Source organism: Sorex fumeus, unplaced genomic scaffold (assembly GCF_029834395.1).
Source record: "Sorex fumeus unplaced genomic scaffold, SorFum_2.1 ptg000073l, whole genome shotgun sequence".
NCBI lineage: Eukaryota > Metazoa > Chordata > Mammalia > Eulipotyphla > Soricidae > Sorex > Sorex fumeus.
The window spans coordinates 17,459,442-17,486,562 of record NW_026606130.1 but is presented as its reverse complement, the minus strand read 5'-3'; the positions used below and the strand labels follow the sequence as shown (position 1 = coordinate 17,486,562).

Below are 27,121 nucleotides of genomic sequence, written 5' to 3'. Positions count from 1 at the left end.
AAGGGTCCAGGGATCCATAGGTGAGTGCAGGCTGACTTTGTTACCTCTGACAGTGTGGGTCGAAGCCATTAGCTGTTGCTCTCACAAAGCACCAGGGGTATGAAAGACATTTTAATTTTAATTAAGCAGTCTCAGTTACATGGAACAGAAATCCATATAAGTACATCAGATCTTTGAACATTGCTCATGATTGATTTCAGAGACATAATTCACCAAATATTTACTGAACTGTGGAAATATGGAAAGAGATAGTCAATAAACTTAAAGAAAGATTTATGGTAAAATTAAATAATTCACAAATATAGTTAATGGAGCTATAGAACATACTAGTAAGTATCATCAGCAGAATTGAAGAAGCCCAAAAAATGGAATAAATCATTGACCTAAAAGAAAAACAAATAACATTATCAAAAAAAGAAGTATGCTGGAGCTGGAGCGATAGCACAGCAGGTAGGGCATTTGCCTTGCACGCGGCCGACCCAGGTTCGATTCCCAGCATCCCACATAGTCCCATGAGCACAGCCAGGGATAATTCCTGACTGCAGAGCCAGGAGTAACCCCTGTGCATCACAAGGTGTGACCCAAAAAAAGAAAGAAAAGTATTCTAATGACCACTCAATTGGAGCAGATACCCTAGGGTTGGTAAATGCCTTAGCCCCAACATACCTTCATCCATTGCAAAGCCCTTCCTCCTAAAACCAATGACCTTTTAATAGTTAGGAGCTGTTGCCATGGGATAGTGAATGTCCCTGGACCAAGTGTGCCATGAACCCATTGCAGAGCTACACCCTTCACATACATGATAGCAACAGCAGTCATCCCAGAGATGGAGAGTGCCTCCAGCTTTAGTATTCCCATGTCCACCATGGAGACCTGCCCATTGGGCTAAAAATTTCCTAGGACAGCAGCAGCTGCCCCTTGGTGATGAGTGTCCCCCAACCGAGTCAAGCACACTCCACACCCATCACAGATTCCCCGCCTCTTGCTAACAACTTCCCAGGATATCCATAGCAGTCTTGGAAGTGAGTACACCAGACGCCCCAAACCCAGTGTGCCCCATGTACAACACAAAATCCCCTGTTCTGATAACTGTTCAGAATAGCAGCAATTCCAGAGGTAGGTGTGCCAGGCCCAACTAGCCCCAGTTCCCACCTCAAAGCTGAAAGCAGCTCTACTCTTCGATGGATACCACCCAGAACAGCAGGAACTAAGATTAACCATACTCGTTACTAAGCAAAACCCAGGGTTTGGGATTAGAGGTCTACCCATAAACAATGGAGCACCAGGGAAAAATGCAGAAAAGAAGGAATTCACCATGTGAACAGAGGGTGAAAAAAGAAGAGGAAAATTCTCAACTACATCTGAACTTTTTAGTCTGCCTAAAGAAAAACTTTTAAATGAAATTTATTTTTTAAAAAACCATAAATTTATAAAGAAAAATTACAAAATTTAATTAAATTTATGTTAATCAATAAACCTATTAAGAACCTGAGGACAGAAATTAACTAATTAAAATTTTTGAAAAGGAGCTAAAGAATATAGAAGTGAGCCAGAGAAAACAGTAAATCAGGTAAGGCAACTTGCCTTACACACAGCTGAACTGAACTGCATATATTCCCCATATCCTGTCAGAAGTGATACTTAGTGCAGAACCAGGTATGAGTCCTGAGCAGCACTGGGTGTGAGAAATATGAAGAGAGAAATTAGAGCACTGATCCAAGATCTCCAAAGAATACCAATAAATGTAAACCTGTGTACGTTTACAAAATGTGTGTAGGCTCTTGCCACATGTATTCGGTGGCCATGAGATTGATGCAGGCAGGTAGGTTAGGGAAGCCCACCCCCCTACATGATGTCAATGAATATCTGGCAGGAATAAAGCCACCAATCCTAAAAATGTCTCACCTTGTGGATATAGAAAGCAAGACCTGATAAAACCTTCTCCAGCAACAGACCCTGAGGAGACTGGACCCCTCCCTATAGAAAGGGCCTGAAGGAAATTGCTGAGAACCCTCAATTCCTTCCTTTAATCTGATTAACCCTCAGAGATCCCAGACCAGAGAAGGCGGGACACATCCTCTGAAAGAAGATCCAGCAGGAACAAAGATCAAGAAAAGGAGTTTCAAAGGCCACACCCAATTCTACCAACTTAGCAAAAACCCTAGCAATGGACTTTTATCTAGGTAGAAGCCCCACGTGGGGGCAATTTGGAAAAACACTATAAAAGCCACCTTGAACAAAAGAAGGACACGCGTATGCTGCCCCAGCCCATGTGTTGCTTGTGTCCACGTGTCTGAGCACATGTGGAAACCACATCTCCCCTCTTGAGATGTGTACTCTCATGCTTTCATGTTTAATGCTAGATGTGTGTAGGGACTTTCTCTGCCCTTGGAGAAGCCCTGGTTCTCTCTTGAGCACACTATTCTCCACTCTCTCCCACTTTCCCTTTCTCCTTCCCTTCAAAAACCTCCAAATAAAATTGTTTTACTTCACTGCTCTTCTACTCCTGAAATTCTTTTCTGCAAGGAAAGGCTAGACAAGAATCCAGTAACCCTAGATCCCAGGTGGCAGAGGTAGATGGGGAGAAAGTGACCATCTTTCTCCTCCCCACCTCACATAAAGCTACCGTTGGGGCCCACCAACATCAAACTGTTTCCCAACTCTTGCTGGCAGTCCACAATGAATGCATAGAGGGAGAGAGAACAGAGCCACCAAGCTGGTTGGTGATCAGTGGCCATTTACTTCAATCTCCATCCCACTGTTTATTCCATTCTCCCTGCCCACCTATTCCAATCTCAGATTCATTCAAGTCTCACATTGCCACTCATTCCATCTCTTACGTTCCCCATGCTATTCTCACTTAGTCCCCTATTCCCAACTCTCCTGCACCCCATCTCACAGCCTTAGTCAGGAGCCCAACCTCGAAGGTTGGAGGTAGCAGTTACACACAGGTCAGATAGCACAATCAACATACATAGAGCCCTTCCTTCCAAGGGAAGCTCTTTTAAGACAAAGATCATCCTAGGAGATCCAGCTAAAGGCAAAATACCATGTAGGGGTGTATTTCTCCTTTCCTAGGTTCATATCTATTTAAACAGTCCTCTCAATTCTAATTCTTAATCTTTCTAGTCATCTTGTATGGACACAGTAAGAGATATATTAAGTATATAGGGTGGTTCTCCTGGGAACACCACAACATAAATCCCAGACTACAGTCCTCAGTTCAGACTAGTCCTTCCTAAGCCCAGCAGGGTACAGTCACTTCTCTTGCGTCATGACAAAATTTGTCCATGACTGTGCTCTTAACTTGGAAGTTTTATAATGCTTGTCCTGTCCCTTTTCGATGCCAGTGTAACTCACAACTTTCCCTGGGTCCATCCAAGTCCCTTCGTTGGGACCCTGCTTTTGGGATGCTAGGAACTAAGGGCAACTGAGGCTTAAGTTAAGCAAATATGACAGATGCCCAGGAGTAAATATTATTCGTAGTCAATTAACTCTCAAGTTAAAAATGCATAGCATTAACTGTCTTCCTGTGTCTTTACAAAAAAGTCATTGCTCTAAAGTAAACTATGTAAAGGACATAGGGAAAGTGCCTCGCCCACACAGCAGAGCCTGGCAAGTTATCTGTGATGTATTCGATATGCCAAACACAGTAACAACAAAGTCTCCAATGGAGACGTCACTGGGCCCGCTTGAGCAAATCAATAGGGAAAGAGAAAAGCAATATTTCACCTACAAATACAAATATAGAATCCTGAGAAGGATGACCTTACAAGTAACAGAGTTTGATTTCGGGATATAAGTTATTAGCAGATAGGGGAAGCAGAACACAAAGAAGTTAAAGATACACACAGAGAAATGGGAGTGCATTGGGAGCATAGTAACGTGTGTAACTCAATAAACCTAAGATCCTTGCTTCCGAGGAGAAAGAGTGGAGAAGAAAGAACAAACTTATGCTCATTGTATCACTGTTCACTGTAATCCTGTTGTTTATCGATTTACTCGAGTGGGTGCCAGTAACATCTCCATTCGTCCCAGCCCTGAGATTTTTCTTTTCTTTTCTTTTCTTTTCTTTTCTTTTCTTTTCTTTTCTTTTCTTCTCTTTTCTTTTCTTTTCTTTTCTTTTTGTTAGTGAAACACCATGAGGTACAGTTATAGACTTACAAATTTTTGTGCTTGGGTTTCAATTATACAATGATCAAGTACCCATCCCTCCACCAGTGCTCATCCTCCACCACCACGGGTCCCAGCATCCCTCCCAACCCCCGTCCCCATATCCCACCCTGCCTCTGTGGCAGGGCATTCCCTTTTGTTCTCTCTCTCCTTTTGGGTCCTGTGGTTTGCAAGAGAGGCATTGAGTGGCAATCATGTTTGGTCTATAGTCTACTTTCAGCATGCTTCTCCCATCCTGGGAGGATCCTCCCAACACTCTTTATTTGGTGCTCCCTTCCCAGACCTGAGATTTTTTAAAAAAATATTTTATTAGTGAATCACCGTGAAGTAATTCACTAATAAAAGTTTGTAAAATGGACTTACAAACTTTCGTGCTTGTGTTTCAGTCATACAATGCTCGAGTACCCATCCCTCCACCAGTGCCCATTCTCCACCACCAATAATCGCAGTATTCCTCTCACCTTCCCCCCACCCCCGGACTCATCCCCAGACCCGCCTCTGTGGCAGGGAATTTCCTTTTTCTCTCTCTCTCCTTTGGGGTTTTGCGGTTTCTAATAGAGGTATTGAATGGCCATCGTGTTGGATTTATGGTCTTCTTTCAGCACGCATCTCCCATCCCAAGTGAGTCCTCCAACCATACTTTACTTGGTGTTCCCTTCTCTGTCTGAGCTGCCTTTTCTCCAGCATGTGAGGCCAGCTTCCAAGCAGTGGAGTGAACCTTCTGGTACTTATCTCTAATAGTCTTGAGTGCTAGTCTCCCATTCTGTTACTTTATATTCCAAAGATGAGTGCAATCTTTCTATGTCTGTCTCTCTCTTTTTGACTCATTTCACTTAGAATGATACTTTCCATGTTGACCCACTTATATGCAAAGTTCATGACTTCATCTTATCTAAGAGATGCATAGTATTCCATTGTGTAGATGTACCAAAGTTTCTTTAACCAGTCATCTGTTCTTGGGCACTCAGTTTTTTTCCAGACTCTGGCTATTGTAAATAGTCCTGCAATGAACATACGAGTGCAGATAAGGTTTCGACTATATTTTTTTGCCTCTCTGGGGTATAATACCAGGAGCTCAATTTCTAATTTTTTGAGAAGCTTCCATACTATTTTCCAAAAGGGCTGAAGCAGTCAGCATTCCGACCAGCAGGGTAGGAGGGTACCTTTCCCCAACATCCATGCCAACACTGGTTGCTTTTGCTCTTTTTGGATGTGTGCCAGTCTTTGTGGTGTGAGGTGGTATCTAATAGTTGTTTTGATCTGCATCTCCCTGATGATTAGTGATGAAGAGCATTTTTTCATGTGCCTTTTTGCCATTCGTATTTATTCCTTGAGAAAATTTCTGTTCATTTTATGGCCCCATTTTCTGGTGGGGTTGGCTGTTTTCTTCTTGAAGAGTTCAACCAGTGCCTTGGATATCCTTGATATCAACCAATTATCAGATGACTATTGGGTGAAAATCATTTCCCATTCTGTGGATTGTCTTTCTATTTTGGTCACGGTACCTTTTGCGGTGCAAAAGCTTCTTAATTTAATATAGTTCCGTTTGTTTATCTCTGTTTCCACTTGGTTGGTCAGTGGCGTGTCATCTTTGAAGATACTGTTAGCCTCAATATCATGGAGGGTTTTGCCGACCTTGTCTTCAATATACCTGATAGATTCTGGTCTGATGTTGTGGTCTTTAATCCATTTTGATCTGATTTTTGTGCATGGTGTTAGGTCGAGGTCTAGGCCCATTTTTTTTGCATGTGGTTGTCCAGTTATGCCAGTACCATTTGTTAAAGAGGCTTTCCTTGCTCCATTTCACATTTCTTGCTCACTTATCATTGATTAGATATTCATATAATTAGGGTTGTGTGTACGAATATTCCAACCTGTTCAATTGGTCTAGGGCTCTGCCTTTGTTTCAGTACCATGCCTCTTTAATTTTTACCACTTTGTAGTAGAGTTTGAGGTTGGGGAAGGTGATATCTCCCATCGTCTTTTTCCCAAGAATTGCTTTAGCTATTTGGGGCGTTTGTGCTTCCATATGAATCTCAGGAGTGCTTGATCCGATTCTTTGAAGAATTTCATGGGTATCCTTATAGGGATTGCATTAAAACTGGATAGTGTGTTGTGGAGTACTCCCATTTTGATAATGTTTCTTCCTATTCATGAGCGGAGGATATATTTCCATTTCCTCATGTCCTCTTTAATTTCGTAAAGTAGGGTTTTGTAGTTTTCTTTGTAGAGGTACTTTACCTCCTTAGTTAGGCTGATTCCGAGGTCCTTGAATTTTGTGGGTACAATTGTGAACGGGATTGCTTTTTCTCATATCACTTTCCTCTGTCTCATTATTTGCCTATAGGAAGGCCGTGGATTTTGTGGTATTGATTTTATAGCCTGCAACTTTACTGTACAAGTCTATTTTTCTAGCAGTTCCTTGGTAGAGACTTTAGGAATCTCTAGATATAGTATAACATCTGCGGATACTAAGAGCTTGATTCTTCCTTTCCTATCTGTATGCCCATAATATCTTTTTCTTGCCTAACTGCTGTTGCAAGTACTTCCAGTACTATTTTGAATAGAAGTTGTGAGAGTGGGCATCCTTGTCTTGTCCCATATCTTAGAGGGAAGGCCCTTGGTTTTTCCTAATTAAGGATAATACTTGCCAATAGGGTTGTGGTAGATGGCTTTCACTATATTGAGGAAAATTCCTTCTATACCCATTATGGTGTGAGGTTTCATCATAAACGGGTGTTGGATCTTGTCAAATGCTTTCTCTGCATCTATTGATATAATCATATGGCTTTTATCTTTGCTTTTGTAGATATTATGGATTATGTTGATTTCCAAATGTTAAACCACCCTTGCATCCCAGGGATGAATCCCACTTGGTCATGGTGTATGATCTTTGTAATGAGTTCTTGCTAATATTTGGTTGAGGATCTATGCATCCGTATATATCAGGGATGTTGGCCTATAGTTTTCTTTGTTAGTGGTGTCTTTGTTTGCTTTTGGTATTAGGGAGATATGTGCCTCATAGAAACTGGGAGAGTTCCTGTATTTTCAATTTCCTGTAAGAGTTTGAGGGGGAACTTGCAACAGGTCCTCTTTAAATGTTTGGAAGAGTTCGCTAGTGAATCCATCTGGGCCTGGGCTTTTGTTTGGGGGAAGACTTTTGATTACAGTTTCAATTTCCTTGATATTAATGGGTCTATTCAGGTATTCTAAGTCTTCTTGGTTCAATCTTAGAGATTATGGGAATCCAGAAACTTATCCATTCCTTCTAGGTTCTCTTGTTACGTGAGTACAGACTCTCAAAGTCGTCTCTCATGATCTTTTGAATTTCATTGATTTCTGTTGTGATGTCCACTTTTTCATTTCTGATTCGGTTTATTAGGGTTCTCTCTCTCTTTCTTTGTGAGTCTTGCTAGTGGTAGATCAATCTTTTTTATTTTATCTAAGAACCAGCTCTTGGTTTCATTGACCTTTTGGATTGTTTTTTGGGTTTCCATGTCATTAATTTCTGCTCTAAGTTTTATTATTTCTTTCCTTCGAACAATTTTGGGTTCCTTTTGTTGGTCTTTTTCTAAGATCTTGAGCTGTGAAGTCAAGTTATCTATGTAGGCCCTTTCTTCCTTCCTGATGAATGCTTGAAAAAGTACAAGGCTTTAGATGCATCCCATAGGTTCTGGTAGATCGTGTCTTCATTCTCATTTGTTTCCAGGTATCTTTTGATTTTTTCCTTGACTTCCTTTCTGACCCACTCATTGTTCAACATTAAGTTGTTTAATTTCCAGGTGTTTGATTGGGTTCTCCGTGTCTGTGTGTGATTATGTTCTATCTTCAGCACATCTTTGTCTGAAAAGATAGTTGATATAATTTCTATCTTACTGATTCTATTGAGGTATGTTTTGTGACCCAGCACGTAGTCTATTTTGGAAAATGTTTCATGTGCACTGGAAAAGAATGTGTATTCTTTCTTTTTAGGGTGTAAAGCCCTGTATAGGGCTATTAGCACTCTCTCTCTTCTATTTCTTCCTTCAAAGCCAGTGTTTCCTTGCTGAGTTTTGTTCTTGTTGATGTATCCAGAGGTGATAAGGCGGTGTTGGTGTCTGTGACTACTATTGTATTACTAGCAATGTCCTCCTTAAAATCTGTTAGCAGTTGTTTTCAGTATTTAACTGGTGCCTCATTAGGTGAGTATACATTTAAGAGTGTGATTCTTCCTATTGTACATAGCCCTTGATTAACAAAAAATGGCCTTCCCTGTCCCTTCTAATCTTTTTCAACCTGAAATCTATGTTATCATGTACTAAAATGGACACCCAAGCTTTTTTGAGGGAGTTGTTTGCTTGCAGGACTATTTTACAACCTTTAACTTTTAGTCTGTGTTTGCTCTGACTGTTCAGATGGGTTTCTTGTAGGTAGCAGAATGTTGGTTTCAGTTTATGGATCCATTTTGCCACTCTGTGTATCTTGATTGGTGCATTTATACCATTGACATTGAAAGAGATACTTGTCATTGAGTTTTGTACCATTTTCTGTAGGGGTTTGTTTTGCTTATAGGTGTTTTCCTTCTTGTCTTACAGGAGCCCCTTTAGTCCTTTTAGATTTGGTTTTGAGTCTATGAAATTCCTGAGCTGTTGTTTATCTATATAAAATGGTGTACCATTCCATCACGTTTGAGTGAGAGTTTATCTAGATAAAATATTCTTGGTGAGGCATTCATTTCATTGACTTTTTTATAGTTACAAGATTTTATTTTGGGGTTACAATCACACAATGATGAAACATCCATCCCTCCACCAATGCACATTCCCCAACACCAATATCCCCGGTATACCACCCCTCTCCCACCCTCCCCTGCCTCCATGGCAGACAATAATCCCCATACTCTCCCTACTTTTGGGCTTTTTGGTGGGCATCCCCACCAATAGTGAAAGAGCATCTGAGAAAGGGATGCTCATTCATTATAAGTGGGAATGCCGACTGGTCCAGCCTTTTTTGGAATACAATATGAACATTCTTCCAAAAACTAGAAATTCAGCTCCCATATGACCCAACAATAACACTTCTGGGAATATATATGGGAGATGCAACAAAGTAAAGTAGAAATGCATCTGTACTTGTATGTTTATTGCAACACTATTTACAATAGCTAGAATCTGGGGGAAAAAAATAAACAAGTGCCCAAGAACAGATGACTGGTCCAAGAAACTTTTTGTACATCTACACAATGGAATACCATGAAGCTGTTAGAACAGATGTCACTGTCCTCTCATTGTTCATCAATTTGCTCAAGTAGAATCAGTAATGTCTCCACTGTTACATTTGTTACTGTGTTTGTTTTTTTTTATAGACTTAAAAATTTTTGTGCTTGGGTTTCAGTTATACAATGATCAAGTACCCATCACTCAACCAGTGCCCATCCTCCCCCACCACGGGTCCTAGCATCCCTCCCAGCCCCCATCCCCCACCCCCGTCCCACCCTGCCACTGTGGCAGGGCATTCCCCCTTGTTCTCTCTCTCTTCTTTTGGGTACTGTGTTTTGCCAGAGAGGCATTGAGTGGCAATCATGTTTGGTCTATAGACTACTTTTAGCATGTCTCTCCCACCCTGGGAGGGTCTTCACAACACCCTTTATTTGGTGCTCTCTTCTCTATCTGAGCTTCCTTTTCACCTAGCACATGTGGCTGGCCTTCAAGTCATGGAGCAAAATTCCTGGTACTAATCTGAGCCATTCCTGGGTGTTAGTCTCCCGTTTTGTTGCTTTATGTTCCCCAGATGAATGCAATCTTTCTGTGTCTATCCCGCATTTTCTGACTCATTTCGCTTAACATGATACTTTCCATGTAGTACCACTTTTATGTAAATTTCATAACTTCATCTTTTCTAACAGCTACATAGTACTCCATTGTGTAAATGTACCAAAGCCTCTTCAACCAGTCATCTGTTCTCAGGCACTCAGGTTTTTTCCAGATTCTGGCTATTGTAAAGAGTGCCACAATGAACAAACAACTGCAGATGTCACTTCGACTATACCTTTTTGCCTCTCTGGGATATATTCCCAGGAGTGCTATAGCTGGGTCAAATGGGAGATCAAATTCTAATTTTTTGAGAATCGTCCATACTGTTTTCCAAAAGGGTTGGACCAGCCTGCATTCCCACCAGCAGTGAAGGAGGGTCCCTTTCTCGCCACATCCGCGCCAGCACCTATTGCTTTTGTTTTGTGGATGTGGGCCAGTCTCTGTGGTGTGAAATGATATCTCATTGTTGTTTTGATCTGCATCTCTCTGATGATTAGTGATGTAGAGCATTTTCTCATGTGCCTTTTTGCCATTCGGATTTCTTCTTTGCGAAAGTTTCTGTTCATTTCCTCGCCCCACTTTTTGATGGGGTTGGGTGATTTCTTCTTGTGTAGTTTAACCAGTAACTTGTATATCCTTGATATCAACCCCTTGTCGGATGTGTATTTGGTGAGTACTCTTTCCCATTCTGTAGGCTGTCTTTGTATTTTGGTCACTGTTTCTTTTGAGGTGCAGAAGCTTCTTAGTTTAAGATAGTCCCATTTGTCTATCTCTGTTTTTACTTGCTCGGCCAGTGGCGTGACATCTTTGAAGATACCACTAACTTCAATATCGTGGAGAGTTTTGCCAACTTTGTCTTCAGTAAACATTATGGATTCCGGTCTGATGTTGAGGTCATAAATCCATTTCGATCTTACTTTTGTGCATGGCGTTAGGCAGAGATCTGAGCCCACTTTTTTGCATGTAGCCGTCCAGTTTTGCCAGCACAATTTATTAAAGAGGCTTTCCCTGCTCCATTTCACTTGTCTTGCCCCCTTATCGAAGATTAGATGATTATATGTTTGGGAGGAGATGTCAGTATATTCAACTCTGTTCCATTGGTCTGCAACTCTGTCTTTGTTCCAGTACCATGCTGTTTTGATTATTACTGCTTTGTAGTAGAGCTTGAAGTTAGGTAGGTTGATTCCTCCCATTTTCTTTTTCCCAAGAATTGCTTTAGCTATTCGTAGGGGCTTATTGTTCCATGTAAATTTCAGGACTGTTTGCTCCATTTCTTTGAAGAATGCCGTGGGTATCCTTATAGGGATTGCATTGAATTTGTACAGTGCCTTGGGAAGTATTGCCATTTTGACAATGTTGATTCTCCCCATCCATGAACAGGGGATATTTTTCCATTTCCTCGTGTCCTCTTTTTTATTTCCCGAAGTAGCATTTTGTAGTTTTCTTTGTACAGATCCTTTATTTCCTTAGTTAAGGCGATTCCTAGGTACTTGATTTTTTGGGGCACAATTGTGAATGGAATTGTTTTCTTGATGTCACTTTCTTCTCTTTCACTATTTGCATATAGGAAAGCCATGGATTTTTGGGTATTGATTTTATAGTCTGCCACTTTACTATACAAGCCTATTGTTTCTAGGAGTTTCTTGGTAGAGGTTTTAGGGTTCTCTAAGTATAGTATCATGTCATCTGCGAATAGTGAGAGCTTAATTTCTTCTTTCCCTATCTGGATTCCCTTAATATCTTTTTCTTGCCTAATCACTATTGCAAGTACTTCCAGTACTATATTGAACAGCAGTGGAGAGAGTGGGCATCCTTGTCTCGTCCCTGACCTTAGGGGGAAGGGTCTCAGTTTTTCCCCATTGAGGATGATGTTTGCTGTAGGTTTGTGGTAGATGGCTTTAACTATATTGAGGAAAGTCCCCTCTATCCCCATTTTGGCAAGGGTTTTCATCATGAATGGGTGCTGGATCTTGTCAAATGCTTTCTCTGCATCTATTGATATGATCATATGATTTTTATCTTTTCTTTTGTTGATATGATGGATTATGTTGATTGATTTCCGAATGTTGAACCATCCTTGCATCCCTGGGATGAATCCTACTTGGTCATGATGTATGATCTTTTTGATGAGTTGTTGAATTCTATTGGCTAGTATTTTGTTGAGAATCTTCGCATCCGTGTTCATTAGGGATATCGGCCTGTAGTTTTCTTTTCTTGTGGTGTCTTTGTTTCCTTTTGGTATTAGAGAGATATGGGCTTCATAGAAACTGTTTGGGAGAGTTTCCGTTTTTTCAATTTCCTGGAAAAGCTTGAGAAGAACTGGCAATAGGTCCTCTTTAAATGTTTGGAAAAATTCGCTAGTAAATCCATCTGGACCTGGGCTTTTGTTTTTGGGAAGACTTTTGATTACAGTTTCAATTTCCTTGATGTGAATAGGTCTATTCAGGTACTCTATATCTTCTTGCTTCAGCTTTGGGAGATGATAGGAATCCAGGAATTTATCCATTTCTTCTAGGTTCTCTTGTTTTGTGGCATACAGACTTTCAAAGTAGTCTCTGATGATCTCTTGAATTTCTTTAGTTTCTGTTGTGATATCCCCATTCTTATTTCTGATTCGATTTATTAAGGCTCTCTCTCCCTGTTTCTTTGTGAGTGTTGCTAGTGGTTTATCTATCTTATTTATTTTCTCGAAGAACCAGCTCTTGGTTTTATTGGTCTTTCGGATTGTTTCTTTGTTTTCCATGTCGTTGATTTCTGCTCTAAGTTTTATGATCTCTTTCCTTCTGCCCGATTTAGGCTCTTTCTGTTGATCCTTTTCTAAGGTCTTGAGCTGTGAGGTCAAGTTGTTTATGTGCATCGTTTCTACAGTCCTAAGATATGCTTGCAGAGCTATAAATTTTCCCCTTAATACAGCTTTCGCTGCATCCCATAAGTTCTGGTAGTTTGTGTCTTCATTCTCATTTGTTTCCAGGTATCTTTTGATTTCGTCCTTGACTTCGTTCTTGACCCACTAATTGTTCAGCATCGAGTTGTTTAATTTCCAGGTGTTTGATTTTGTTCTCAGTGTCATTGTGTGACTCACTTCTATCCTCAGTGCATCATGGTCTGAAAAGATGGCTGATACTCTTTCTATCTTCCTGATTCTGTTGAGGTATGGTTTGTGTCCTAGGACATGGTCTATTTTGGAAAATGTTCCGTGCGCACTGGAGAAGAATGTGTATTCTTTCTTTTGGGGGTGTAAAGCCCTGTATAGATCTATAAGCCTTTTCTCTTCTATTTCTTCTTTCAAAGCCAATAATTCCTTGCTGGGTTTTGTTCTTGTTGATCTATCCAGAGTTGATAAGGCGATGTTGAAGTCTCCAAGTACTATTGTGTTGGTAGCGATGTCCTCCTTAAAATCTGTTAGCAGTTGTTTTAGATATTTAGCTGTTCCCTCATTAGATGCGTATACATTTAAGAGTGTGATTTCTTCCTGCTGTATGTATCCCTTGATGTAGATAAAATAGCCTCCACTGTCCCTTCTAATCTTTTTCAATGTGAAATTAATGTTGTGGGATACTAGTATGGCCACCCCAGCTTTTTTGAAGGAGCTGTTTGCTTGCAGGATTGTTTTCCATCCTTTGACTTTGAGTCTGTGTTTGTTCTGGCTGTTGAGATGAGTTTCTTGTAGGCAGCAGAATGTTGGGTTCTGTCTCTGTATCCATTTTGCCACTCTGTGTCTCTTAAATGGTGAATTTAGACCATTGACATTGAGAGAGAGTATGGTTATGGGGTTTTGTGTCATTTTCTGTAGGGTGTGTTGTGGTTGTAGGGTTTGTCCTTTCTTATAGTAGCCCCATTAGGCCTTGCTTTAGGTTTGGTTTTGAGTCTATGAAGTTCCTGAGCTGCTGTTTATCTAGAAAATAGTGTACTGTTCCTTCGATTTTGAGAGAGAGTTTAGCCGGATAGAGTATTCTTGGTGAAGCATTCATTTCAGTGATTTTTTGACTATATCTTGCCACTGCCTTCAGGCTTGCAGGGATTCCTCTGATAGGTCTGCTGTGAATCTAAGGGGTGCTCCTTTGTATGTGATTTCCTTCTTTGCCCTTGCTGCTTGCAGTATTGTGTCTCTATCGGCAGCATCAATCATTCTAACTATGATATGCCTTGGAGTGTTTCTGTTGGGGTCTCTTTTAGCTGGCACCCTTCGGGCTTCTTGAACCTGAATGGCTGCATTGCGGAGCTCTGGGAATTTTTCAGCAATGATTTGTTTGACGGTGTTTTTTTCGTTGGGATTGTTTCCCTGAGCTTCAGGTAGTCCCATGATTCCAATGTTGTTCCTCTTGGAATCATCTGCTAGGACTCTGATTCTCTGAAAAGCTATTTTGAGGTCCCTTGCCACTGTTTGTTGTTGCGTGTTGGCTTGGCGCAGCTGATCTTCCAGGTCACTGATTCTCTCTTCAGCTGCGGTCAATCTATTTTTAAGAGAAGAAACTGAGTTTCTCATTTCATCTCCGGAGTCTTTTAATCGTGACATTTCTGCTCTCATTTCTTCGCGTAATTTGTCGATTTTTTCTGTGGTATTACTGGCTGTCTGTCTGACCATTTCATTGAGTTGATTGAACAACTTGATGACTTCATATCTGAATTCTGTGTCAGAGAGGTCCCTTAGGTGAGCTGTATCGACAGAATGTTTTGGATTGTTTTTGTTGTCCTCCATTATGGTGGGCATTTCCTTTGTTTCTTCATATTGCTGAGTAGATTGCGGATTAAATTCCTTGGGAACTAGGTTCCTTAGAAAGGGTAAACAACCTGTGGCCCCTTATGGATGGAAAACAGGCCACACCCACTCAGAAGCCACGCCCACTTCTGAAGAGGCCACACCTCTACGGAAAACTGGGTTTGAGATGAGGAAGGGAGAGATGGAAGTCCCGGGGCCACACACCAGGGGCTAGGCTGACCTGGGTTTGAGATGAGAGGAGATGAGCGCCGCGTGAGGAGTGAAGAGGGGACGGCAGACGCTCACAGCTGCGTTTCTCCAGGCGTCTGCCGGGACGCCTGAGGTCCCGAAGGGAGAGATGGAAGTCCCGGGGCCACACACCAGGGGCTAGGCTGACCTGGGTTTGAGATGAGATGAGATGAGCGCTGTGTGAGGAGTGAAGAGGGGACGGCAGACCCATTGACTTTTTTTTTACTATATCTCACCACTGTCTTCGGCTTGGAAGGTTTCCTCTGATAGGTCTCTGTAAATATAAGGTGTGCACCTTTTTATGTGATTTCCTTCTTTAACCTTGCTGCTTGCAGTATTGTGTCTTTATCCACAGCATCAACCATTATGTCTATGATATACCTTGGAGTGTTTTTATTAGGGTCTCTTTTAGCTGGCACCCTTCTGGCTCCTTGAATCTAGATGCCTGCATTCTCTAACTCTAGGAACTTTTCAGCAATGGCTTCCTTAACTGTGGCTTTTTCATTTGGGTTGCCTCCCTATCCTTTTTGTATTCCAATGATTTTAATTTTGTTCCTCTTGGAGTCATCCCCTAAGTCACTGATTTGCCTTAGAGCTATTTTGAGGTCTTTCCCCATTGTTTTTGAATGTACGATTTCTGCTGCTCATCTTCAAGCTCTCTAATTCTGTCTTTGGCTATAGTCATTCTACTGTTGAGGGCACCCACTGAGTTTTTGATTTCATCTACCAAATCCTTTATTTGTGACACTTCTTTTTGTAGCTATTTTATTTCTGCTCTCATTTCTTCCTGTATTTTCTTGCTTATCTGTTCCAATGTTTCTTTCATTTCTTCCTTTAATTTTATGGATGTCTGCTCCATTTTTTTCTTTGAGTTCCTTGACATCCTCAGCATTTCATCTCGGAATTCTTCATTGGAGAGATCTTATTTGTGGGTAACCCCTGCTGAGGATTCAGGACTCTTTTCTTCGTCCTCTCCTCGTAGTGGAGATTGGTTCTTTTTCTCCGTGTTGTTGTGATTGTATAAAGGTAAAACCTTCAAGCTCACTAGCACTGTTCCCTTTTATAGCAGGAAAGGATTCTGAATGAGCTCGGTCAATGGTGGTCACCCTTCTCCCCTGCTAGAATACATTCTTCCTCTCAGACATTATTTTGTGATTTATGATAGGCATCTAGTCAGCATTGAGAGATGTGGTCTTTTATATTTGGCTTACAGAGCTTCTTGTGTACACTGGTCTTTTTGTGGAATTTGAGCAGGCCAGCGGATTATTGTTGTATTGTGTTTGATGAGACCAGGATATTTTCCACAGAATTAGGTGATAAAGGTTGGGATGTGAGTCGAAAGTGATAGGAAGGGGGAATGTAAGTCCATGTCCACTTTTGAGGAGGCCACGCCCCTGACAGTGGAGGCCACACCCCCAGCCAGTCAGGATGCTAGTCCTCAGCCCAGGGACCTGTAGTGAAGAGTGGCAGCTAGTTGGGTTGGCCCTAGTGGCAGAAGTCAGGGCAGGTGCCCCCAGGGCCAGGTCTCAGTAGCTAGCCTTGGAGGGCGCAGGGCTGGGAGGGGAGGGGGCTCACAGACAGACACACACATCTGTAGGGAAAAGCGGTGGCCAGCCCTGGGTGGCAGTCCCTCCTTACTCATCTTTCCCAACATTACCATATTGGAGGCTTTTTTTTTATTGGAGCCTCTTTCAGGGTCAGGGGAATGAAACCCATTATTGTTTCTGTTTTTGGCATATCGAATACACCATGGATAGCTTGCCAGGCTCTGCTGTGAGGGCGAACACTCTGTGAGGGTAGCTTGCCGGGCTCTCCGAGAGAAACGGAGGAATCGAACCTGGGTCAGCTGCATGCAAGGCAAATGCCCTGCCCTCTGTGCTATAGCTCCAGTCGATACATATATTTCTCTCTATCATTTATTGCCTACTGTCTGAACCCCATCAAATATGGTGTGGTAATTATGGAAAATGAGTAGGGAGTGTTATGTGTCGCGCAGCCACAAAATTGGTCGCATGATCCAGAAATATGTTCTCTCATATGTGAGGCTTGGTCCGAGCATGTGGAAAGCAGCCTGGAACATGGCAGCAGTTGGTTAGTGGAGATAGGCTACCGGGGCTGGGTCCCTTGGCGTGGGGAGGCCTCTCACATGCCCCCCTCTGGAGCACCCTGAGTGAAAATAGCCTCGAGCAGAGTCCAGTTGCATGGTTATGGGGGCCTCATTTTATGCTCCCTTCCGAGAGAAGCAGCCATGAGTTCTATGTTATACTATATAAACCCAAACAGAACAAATCACCCATTGTGATCAAATAGCAATAACCAAAAGACAGAGACCTTAAAGCAGCAATAAAAAAGAAAGCAAAATCTGATATATGTAGGGGGAAAATATTTGCAGTAGACCTCTTTAATACTGTACAAACAAGAAGAGAATGAAATAATATATTCAAAGTACTAAATGGGAAAAAAGTACCTCCAAGAACCCTCTACCTTGAAAGATTATCATTCAAATTTTAAAAATAAAGATATTCTTAATCTAACAGAAGCTGAGAAAGTTTGTAGAATTTAAATTAGTTCTCTTAGGGATACTGAATTATCTCATTTAAAAAAACAATGGTCAAACAAATCCCAAGAGTATGTTTCTTACAGAGACACATTTGAACTCTCACAATTAGCATAAGGTCTGAAGAAAGGGTGGAGAATAATCACACAGGACATAATTGACTTAGAAAAAAGCAATGATGGCCTACTTGCATCAGACCAAATTGAATACAAAAGAAAATTAAGAGAGGGGCTGGAATGATAGTACAGTGGGTAGGGAGGAAGCTTGTCTTTCATGTGGTTCCCAGGAGCTCGCTGGGAGTGAATCCAGAGCAAAGAGTCAGGAGTGTGCTCTGAGCCCAGATGGGCATTGAACCCCCTCCAATAAAAACAAATCAAAAGAAAAGAATATGAAAGATGGGGGTGTGCACTATGTACCTGTTAAGGGATCAGTATATCAACAGGATTGAATCATTTTTTTAAATTCTCCAATTTAATTTATTTTTATTATAACACTTCACTGTAGCACTGTCCTGTTGTTCATTGATTTGCTCAAGCGGACACCAGTAATGTCTCCATTGTGAGACTTGTTGTTACTATTTTTGGCATATCAAATACACCACGGGGAGCTTGCCAGGCTCTGCCATGCGGGTGGGATACTCTCGATAGCTTTCCAGGCTCTCCGAGAGGGACAGAGAAGTCGAACCTGGGTTGGCCGCATGCAAGGCACAAGCCCTACCCGTTGTGCTAATGCTCCAGTCATTTTTTATTCACTGTCACTGTCATCCTGTTGTTCATAGATTTGCTCAAGTAGGCCCAGTAACATTGTGAGACTTTTTACTGTGTTTGGCATATTGAATACGTCAGGAGTAGCTTGCTACGCTTTGCTGTGTGGGCGAGACACTCTCGTAAACTTGCTGGGATCTCCGAGAGGGGGTGGAATCAAACTCAGGTTGGCCCTGTTGGCCGCATGCAAGGCAAACACCCTACCAGCTGTGCTATCGCTCCAGCCCATTTTTTATTATAGCACTGTCCTCCTGTTGTTCATTGATTTTGCTCGAGTAGGCACCAGTAACGTCTCACGGCAAATTGTGAGATTGGTTGTTACTGTTTTTGGTATATCAAAAACATCACTGGGAGCTTGCCAGGCTTTGCCGTGCTGGCTAGATACTCTCAGTAGCTTGCTGGACTCTCCGAGAGGGGCAGAGGAATCGAACCCGGGTCGGCCGCATGCAAGAGAAATGCCCTACCCTCTGTGCTATTGCTCCAAACCATTTTTATTATAGGTATTTTAATTTAATATTTTGTGTTTTGTTTTTGGAGGGCCAAAAATGGTGATGCTTAGGGTTATTCCTGGTTCTAAACTCAGGGATCACTCCTGGTGGTGCTCAGGGGACCATATGGGATGCTGGAGATTAAATTCATGTAAGACACAGGCAAGGCAAGTGCCATACCCACTGTGCAATCTCTCTGCCCAAGCCCCATCCCCAATTTTTAAACATTTATTTTATTTTGTTTACAATACCATTAGCAATTGTTTCCCCCAGTTATTTGGGACCCATGACTGAAATCTTTAAGCTTGCTTAGAGCAGGAATCGGCTTCCTCTCCCCAACTCCCAAGTTAACCAGTAGTTTGGCAGTCACGCACACAAACTTCCCTTGGCGCCATATAATCTCATCAATCGCCAAGATCCATAGACTCAGAAATAAAGCTCCTGAAAGAGAGCAGCATAGGCCATACGCATGAGTGAATTTGCTCCATAATCATATTCCAATTTCAGAATTCCTGGAGCAAATGCTGCCACGCAACCTCTCATACTCTCCCCCACCGATTTACCAAGAGTAGCTCACATTTGTTTGGGTTTAACATTCATGTTTGTAAACTCTTATACAAGGGCTTAATGGCTCAACGATGAAAGACAAGATTCTTTACACACTATTATGGTGGTGGGAAGATGCAATGGTGGTGAAATTGGTGCTTGAATATTAAAATATTAAATGTAACAAATTAATGTGAATAAAAATAAAAATGAAATAAAAATAATGGTTTCTCATGAACGTGATTCTAACACCACACCTATCCCAGTGTATCCATCTCTGTTTCTCACACCCCTTTCTCTCACCCCCCTCACAACTCAATTACATGATCAGTTCTCCGATTATGTTGCCTTTGGACCTTTTACAACTGCCAGTTTCAATTTCCTATGTATATGTAAGTCCCACATATGAGAGATACTCTATATATGCCCCTTTCTGACTGAGTTTACACAGTATGATAAAGAGAATTAAATTCACAACATGTGCACCGAATGAAGTCAAAATTTACAAAGCAACTGCTAATAGATTTAAAGAGATAAATAAGTGTCATACAATAATAATGGAGATTTCAATATCCAACTCTCATCCTTGGGCTTACCAACCATACAGAACTAGAACCGGGGGCTGGAGAGATAGAACAAGTGGGTTGCACATGGTCGGCCTGCATTCTATCTCTGGCACCACATATGGTCTCCCAAGCACACTAGGAGTGATTCTGAGTACAGAGACAGGAGTAAGCTCTGAGGATGGCCTGATGTGGCCTTCTCCAAGACAAAAATAAAGAAAGAAAAAAAAAGAGAAAAGAAAATCAAGAAGGAAAGAAGGAAAGAAACATGATCCTTAAATGAGGAATTCTAATAACTGGGATTAATATATACAGGATACTTACTCAACACATTCTTTTCTGTTGCATATGAAGTATTCTCTAGGATAGATCACATGCTGGGACAAAATTCAAGTTTTCATAATGTCATGAAAATAGAAATTATATCAATATTTCTTACCTTTTCAGACCACAAAGCCAAGAATGTAGAAATTAATCACAAAAAGAAAGTTGGAGAAAAATCTAACATTTGAAGACTAAAATACTTATTAAGTAACAACTGAATCAAAGAGGAAATCAAAGAATAAATAAAATGAGTACTTGAGACAAATGGAAATGAAGACACAAACTCTCAGAACCTATGAAACTATACTAAAAGGGACATACACCCGCAGTATAAGCTTACATTTGGAAAGAAAATATAACTCAAATCAATTATCCAGTATTATAATTTGAGAAATTAGAAAAAGAGCAAATGAATCCCAAAGTAATTAGGAAGAAGGAAAAAATAAAAATCAGAGCAGAGATCAAGACAGATCAAGAAAAGAATACAAAGGGTTGATGAAACATGAAGCTGGCTTTTTAAAATAATAAACAATATTGATAAAATGTTAGAACCATGAATAAGAAAATAGAACCCAAATAAATAAAATTAGACGTGAAAGAGGGTAATTTAAAAAATATTGAGTTTATTATGCCACTAAACTGGAGAACAGAAATGGATAAATGTTTTAAATCATACAACCTTCCAAAATTCAGATGGAGAAAGTTGAAAACCTGAACGGGCTAATCACGAGTAAAAAAATTGAGACAATATGGTTTCCCGCCAAATAAAATACTGGCCCAGATGGTTAACTTGTGAGTTGTATTAAATCTTCAAAAGACTTACTGCTCATATTCTTCAAGCTCTTCCAAACCACTGATTAAATAAAAAATTTTCCTAATAGCTTCCATGAAGTTAACATTAACTTAATTCTAAGAGCGAAAGACGTATCATTAAAAACAAAAATTACAGACCAATATCCTTAATGAATGCAGAAGCAGAGATACTCAATAGAAACTCAGCAAACTGAATATTACAATATATCAAAATTATCATGTGTCAAATTCAAGAAGCAATCACTCTAGGGATGTAAAGATAGTCCATTATATGCAAATCAATTCATGTAATACACTATCATAGAAACGAAAGATAGAAAAATCATAATACAATATTAATAGATGAAGAATAAGATTTTCATAAGATTAAGTATTGCTGTATTATTAAAAACCTTCAACAAAATAAGAATAAAAGAAAATACCTCATTACTAAGCCATTTATAACAAACCTACAGTCAATGTCATACTTAATGTTGAAAAACTGAGAAACTTCTCTTTGATATCAGGTATAAGGCAAGAATAGCTATTTTCTTCACTCTGTTGAATATAGTTTTGGAAGTCTTTGTAATCAGGCAAAACAGAAAATCAAGGGGATCTAAACGGTAAAATAAGTCAAGCTATCACTATTTGCAAATGACATGATAGCATACATAGAAGACCTTTGGACACCACTCAAAAACTCTTAGAAACAATAATCCAATACAACAAGCTAGCAGTCTACAAAATAACATCCCAAATATGCTACATTTCTATAGGCACTAGAAGTGAAAAAATCAAATAGTCAACTCCATTTAAAATAGTGTCCCAAAATATCAAATACCTAGGAATAAAAGGTGTGAAAGATTTATACATTGATAATGATGTCACTATAGCAAAAAATAGAAAAGAATACAAGAATATAGGAATATATTCCAGATTGGTGGATTGAGAGGATTGAAAAATTTCACTGGTAAATCCATCTGTGCCTGGGATTTTGAATTGGGGAAGATTTTTGATTAACATTTCAATTTCCTCAAAGTTGATAGGTATGTTCAGGTAATCTGGTACTCCAGACTTCTTGGTTCTGTATTGGGAGGTTATAGGAATCTATTTCTGATGCTCCTATGGATTTCTGTAGTTTCTATTGTGATGTCCCCCTTTGCTTTCTCTTTCAGTTTGTTTGGGTTCTCTCTGTTTCTTGCGAGTTTTGCTGGTGGTTTATCAATCTTGTTTTTGCAAAGAACCCGCTCTTGGATCATTGATCTACTGGATTCTTTTTAGGAATTCCAGATCATGGATTTCTGCTCTAAGTTTTACTATTTTCTTCCCTGCCCAGTTTGGGCTCCTTTTTTGATTTTTCAAGACCTTAAGCTGATAATAACTTATTTTTCTGGGCCCATTGTTCCGTCCTGAGGAATGCTTCAGTAGCTTGTGCTCTCATTTTCACTTGTCTCCAGAAATCTTTTCATTCGCTTTTTAATTTACTTTCTAAGTCACTGGCTCTTCAATTAGGGAACTAGTTAATGTGCAGGTGTTTGATTTGATTTTCCATTTCTGTCTCTGATTTACTTCTACTTTCAATGCATAATGGTCTCAGGAGGTTGATACAATTTTATACTACTAATTTTATGGAGGTATGTTTTATGGCCCAGCATGAGGTCTATCTGAAAAATGTCCCATGTGTTCTGCAAAAGAATGTGTATTAAGCTTTTTGAAGATGAAAAGCTCTCTATCTACTAACTCTCTCATCCATTTCTGCCCTCAAGTAATTTCCTTTCTGAGCTTTAGTTGAGGTGATCTATCAAGAGGTAACAAAGTGTGTTGAAATCTCCAACTACTAGTGTGTTTCTATCAATGTCTTCTTCAAGCAGTTGATTTAAGTATTTTTGGCTACTCTTTAGTTGAATATATATTTAGAAATGCAAGTTCTTCCTGATGTACAGATCCCTTGATCATTAAGAAATGGCCTTCAATGTCTTTTATAACCTTCTTCAGTCTGAAGTCTATGATGTTTGATACTAGTATGTAGTGTCCAGTCTTTTTTATATTTAACCACAAACAAATTTAACTGCTCATCCTCTAATTTTTGAAAATTTTTATTGAATCACCGTGAGATACAGTTACAAAGCTTTCATGATTGAGTTTCAGTCATACACTGTTCGAATACCCATCACTCCACCAGTGTACATTTCCACTACCATTGTCTCCAATATCCTTCGCTCCCACTCCCACCACAGTCCCCGACTCTATGGAAGGCACTTTCCTTTTTACTCTCTCTCTCTCTACTTTGGTGGCATAATTGTTGGCAATACAAATACTGAGAGATGGGACTGGAGTGATAGCGCAGCGGGTAGGGCATTTGCCTTGCACACGGCCAACCCAGGTTTGATTCCCAGCATCACATATGGCCCCCTGAGCACCGCCAGGAGTTATTCCTGAGTTCAGAGCCAGGAGTAACCCCTGAGTATCTCCTGGAGTGACCCAAAAAGAAAATAAAACAAATACTGAGTATCTATCATGTTTGGTCCTTTGTCTACTTTCAGAACACACCTCACATGCCAAGAAATCTCCCCAAGTATCATTGATTTAGTGATCCCTTCTCTATCACAACTGTCTTCTTCCCCAGCACATGAATCAAGATTCCAAACCGTGGAGCAATCCTCCTCGCCTTTGCCTCTACTGTCCATGGATGTTAGTCTCATACTATATTATTTTATATTCCACAAATGAGTGAAATCATTCTATGTCTGTCCCTCTCTTTCTGTCTCATTTTACTCAGCATAATATTCTCAGCATAATATTCCATTGTGTAGATGTACCAAAGTTTTTTTTAGCCAGTCATCTATTCTCAGGCACGTTGGTTGTTTCCAGATTCTGGCTATTGTGAACAATGCTGCAATGAACATACAAATGCAGATGCTATTTCTACTGTGTTTTTTGTACCCCCATGATGCATTCCCAGAAATGGTATTAATGGGTCATATGGAAGCTTAATTTCTCATTTTTTGAGGCATTTTAATATTGTTTTCCAAAAACTCTCTCCAGCCTTTTCAAGGGGCTTGTTTGATGAAATGATTGTTTCCAAGCCTTTGACTTGGAATCTGTGTTTGTTTTCAATGTTCAAATATATTTCTTAAAGGTATTAGAGTGTTGGGTTCAATTTTTGAATTCATTCCACCACTCTGTATCTTAACTGGTGTATCTAATCCATTGAGATTGAGAGAAATTATTGTTGTTGAGTTTTGTGCCATCTTTCTGCAGAAGTTGGTGTGTTTGTGGGGTTTAACTTATCTGAAAGTAGCTAATTTAGTTTTTGTAAATCGTTTTGAGTCTGGAAGATCCTGTTGTGTATTTATCTGTGAAGCTGTGAATTGGTCTTTCAAATCTGAATGAGAATCTGGCTGGGTAAAATACTCTTGGTGAGGCATTAATTTCATTGTTTTTTCCCCTATATTCTACTACCGTTTGGGGGCCCAGAGATTTTCTTCTGATAAGTCTGCTGTAAATTTTAAGGATGTTCCTTTGTAAGTTATTTACTTGTTTGATGCTTTCAATGTTCTGTCTCTATCTATTGTTTTTGTCATTCTGATTACAATATGTTTTGGTGTATTTTTATTTGGATTTCCTTTAGTTGGTACCCTTCAGACTTTCTGGATCTGGGTGCAAATGCACTTTAGCTCTGGGAATTTTCAGTAATGATGGCTTTGACAGTTGCCTATTTATCATGATTTTCTTTGTAGCGGAGAACAAAGCAGAGTCTCCTGACCCTGTGCCTGGCTGTACTCACTGGGGCCTCTTGGAGGGGGGCGGGTTGAGTTTCCCTCTCCGCCCGGAGCAGAGCCCTGGCATCTGAAGACCTCTGGGACCCAGCCACAGCCATGCTGAGACCACTCTCCACAGGCTAGGATGAACCTCACGTATGAAGGAACTGAAAGATGAATTCAGGTGTGCGGGACCCAGGGCTGAGATCTCCAAGCCTGCTCAGTTCGGGACTGGGCCTCCTCCACCCAGATCCCCCATCTTCCAGTAGCTAGACAGTTACACCCACCAACTGCCATGTAACCTATCAACGGCCAAGATCTGGAGACTATAAAAACCAAGCTCCTGGAAGAGAACAATGCAGAGTCTCCTATCCCCGTGCCTGGATGTCCTCACCGGGGCCCCTTGGAGGGGGTCAGGTTGAGTTTCCCTCTCGCCGTGAGCAGAGCTCCAGCACCTGGGCCATGTAGTTCTCCTGCTGCTTCTGGATCTGGCAGTCAGACATGTGATTCCTGAAGATCTGTTTCTGCTGACTGATAGATAACTTGCTTTCAACTCCTTAATTTCATTCTCTTTGCCATTTAGTATATCTTCTTGCTTTATGTGAGACTCAATCTCATTGCACTTAATGATGAGCTGGTCCTTCTTGCTAGATTCCTGCAGGGCTTTGCTCTTAACGTTTGAAAGCGCTTTTTCAAAGGCCAGCATCTCTCTCTTCAGCTGTTTAGATAGCACCTCTACCTGTCCAAGGGCAAACTGCAGCTTCTCCTCTTCCTTGGTCAGGAGAACTTTGGTCTTGGCATGAGCAGCTTTCTCTTCCACCAGCTTCTTCTCTATTGCCTGGAACTCTTCTTTACTGACATAATTTTCATCCTGAAGAACCATCACGTTCCTCAGCTGGGGCATCAGTTCCTCCTGAGACTTAATCACGTCCCGCAGTTGATCGAAGGTGAGACATACCGAACCCGAGCCCCCTTCGACCACCCAAGGGGCGTCACCATCTTTCGCCCCTGCCAGATCGTTGGAAATGTCTGTTATTGTCTAGTTCTCGCTCCCAGAGAACCCAGCAGGCTACCGAGAGAATCTTGCCCGCATATATGCCTGACTGGGAACACCTGTAAAAGTGATTAGAGGTTGCCCCAAAAGACTCCATCCCTCTTGGAGAACCCATCAAGCTGCCAAGAGTAACCCGCCCGCACGGCAGAGCCTGGCAAGCTACCCATGGCGTACTCGATATGCCAAAAAGTAACAATAATGGTCCTCATTCCCCTGACCCTGAAAGAGCCCCAATGTGTCATTAGGCTACACTAGCACGTGACAGGGACAAATGGAGACGTTACTGGCTCTCGTTCGAGCAAATTGATTATCAACGGGATGATAGTGACAGTGATAGTGATTCTTTGTAGCCTTCTGGAGCCCCCAATGACTCTTATGTTGTTCCTTCTGAACTCATCCTGGTAATCTCTTGTCAGCTATTGGTTTATTTTGAGGCTGTTTTCCATCTTCGCAAGTTGTCAGGAGATTCTGTGCACCTCACCTTGGAGCTCACAGATTCTGTCTTCAGTAGCTGTTACTCTGCTCTTGAGGACTTACAGCGAGTTTTTCACACCTATCAGGATTTTCAGATGTGTCATTTCTGCTTGTATTTTAATTTATATTTTCCTCATTTTAGCTTTCATATTCTCTTGTGCTTTGTTGGCAGTGTGTTCCATTGCTTTCTTGAGCTCCTTATGCATCCTCAACAATGGTATTCTAAATTCCTTATCAGAGAGGTTATTTATCTCATTTGTATGTGTTGGGATATCTGGGCTAGTGTCTTTACTCACTAAGCCTTGTGAATTTCTTTGTTGCTTTACTTCTTGTGACCTTTTCATTTTGGAGTTATTTCTTGTGTGTTTGTGTGTGTGTGTGTGTGTGCTTAGAAACCTACAGGTAGAGTGATTTTGTATATTTACAATATGTTATGGAGAGTTAAAGAAATGAGAGGCCATGGAGCAAAGCAAAGAAGCCACACTAGCCCGGATACTTAAAAACAAGATATATAGCCCATTTGATAAGGAATTTAGAATGGAATTGTTGAGTATGAAACTGAGGGGTATCACACTAAGCAAAGTAAGTCATAAAAATAATGACAAGGAGTGGATTATCTCAATCATAGGTATTATATAAAGAAAAAAGTGAGAAAACATGGAATAAAAACACACCCTTAGATTCTGATAACATAACTGAAGTTACCTAAGGGAAATTACAGGTGGATGGGAATGGACTGTGATAGAGAAATAATGACATTTTTATTGTGGGTATGGTGTGGCATAATTTTTTCCCTAAAGATCTTAAACTCTTGCATGCTAATTTTATTTTATTTTATTTATTTATTTTTTGCTTTTTGGGTCACACCCGGCTATGGATAGGAGT

The 27,121-nt window shown here is 40.7% G+C and overlaps 1 pseudogene; it reads right to left on the bottom strand.

Annotated features, from left to right (window-relative positions):
- Positions 1-326: 326 nt before the first annotated feature.
- LOC130038133 (spermatogenesis-associated protein 24-like) lies at positions 327-25,707 on the bottom strand (annotated as a pseudogene).
- Between the last annotated feature and the right edge of the window lie 1,414 nt (positions 25,708-27,121).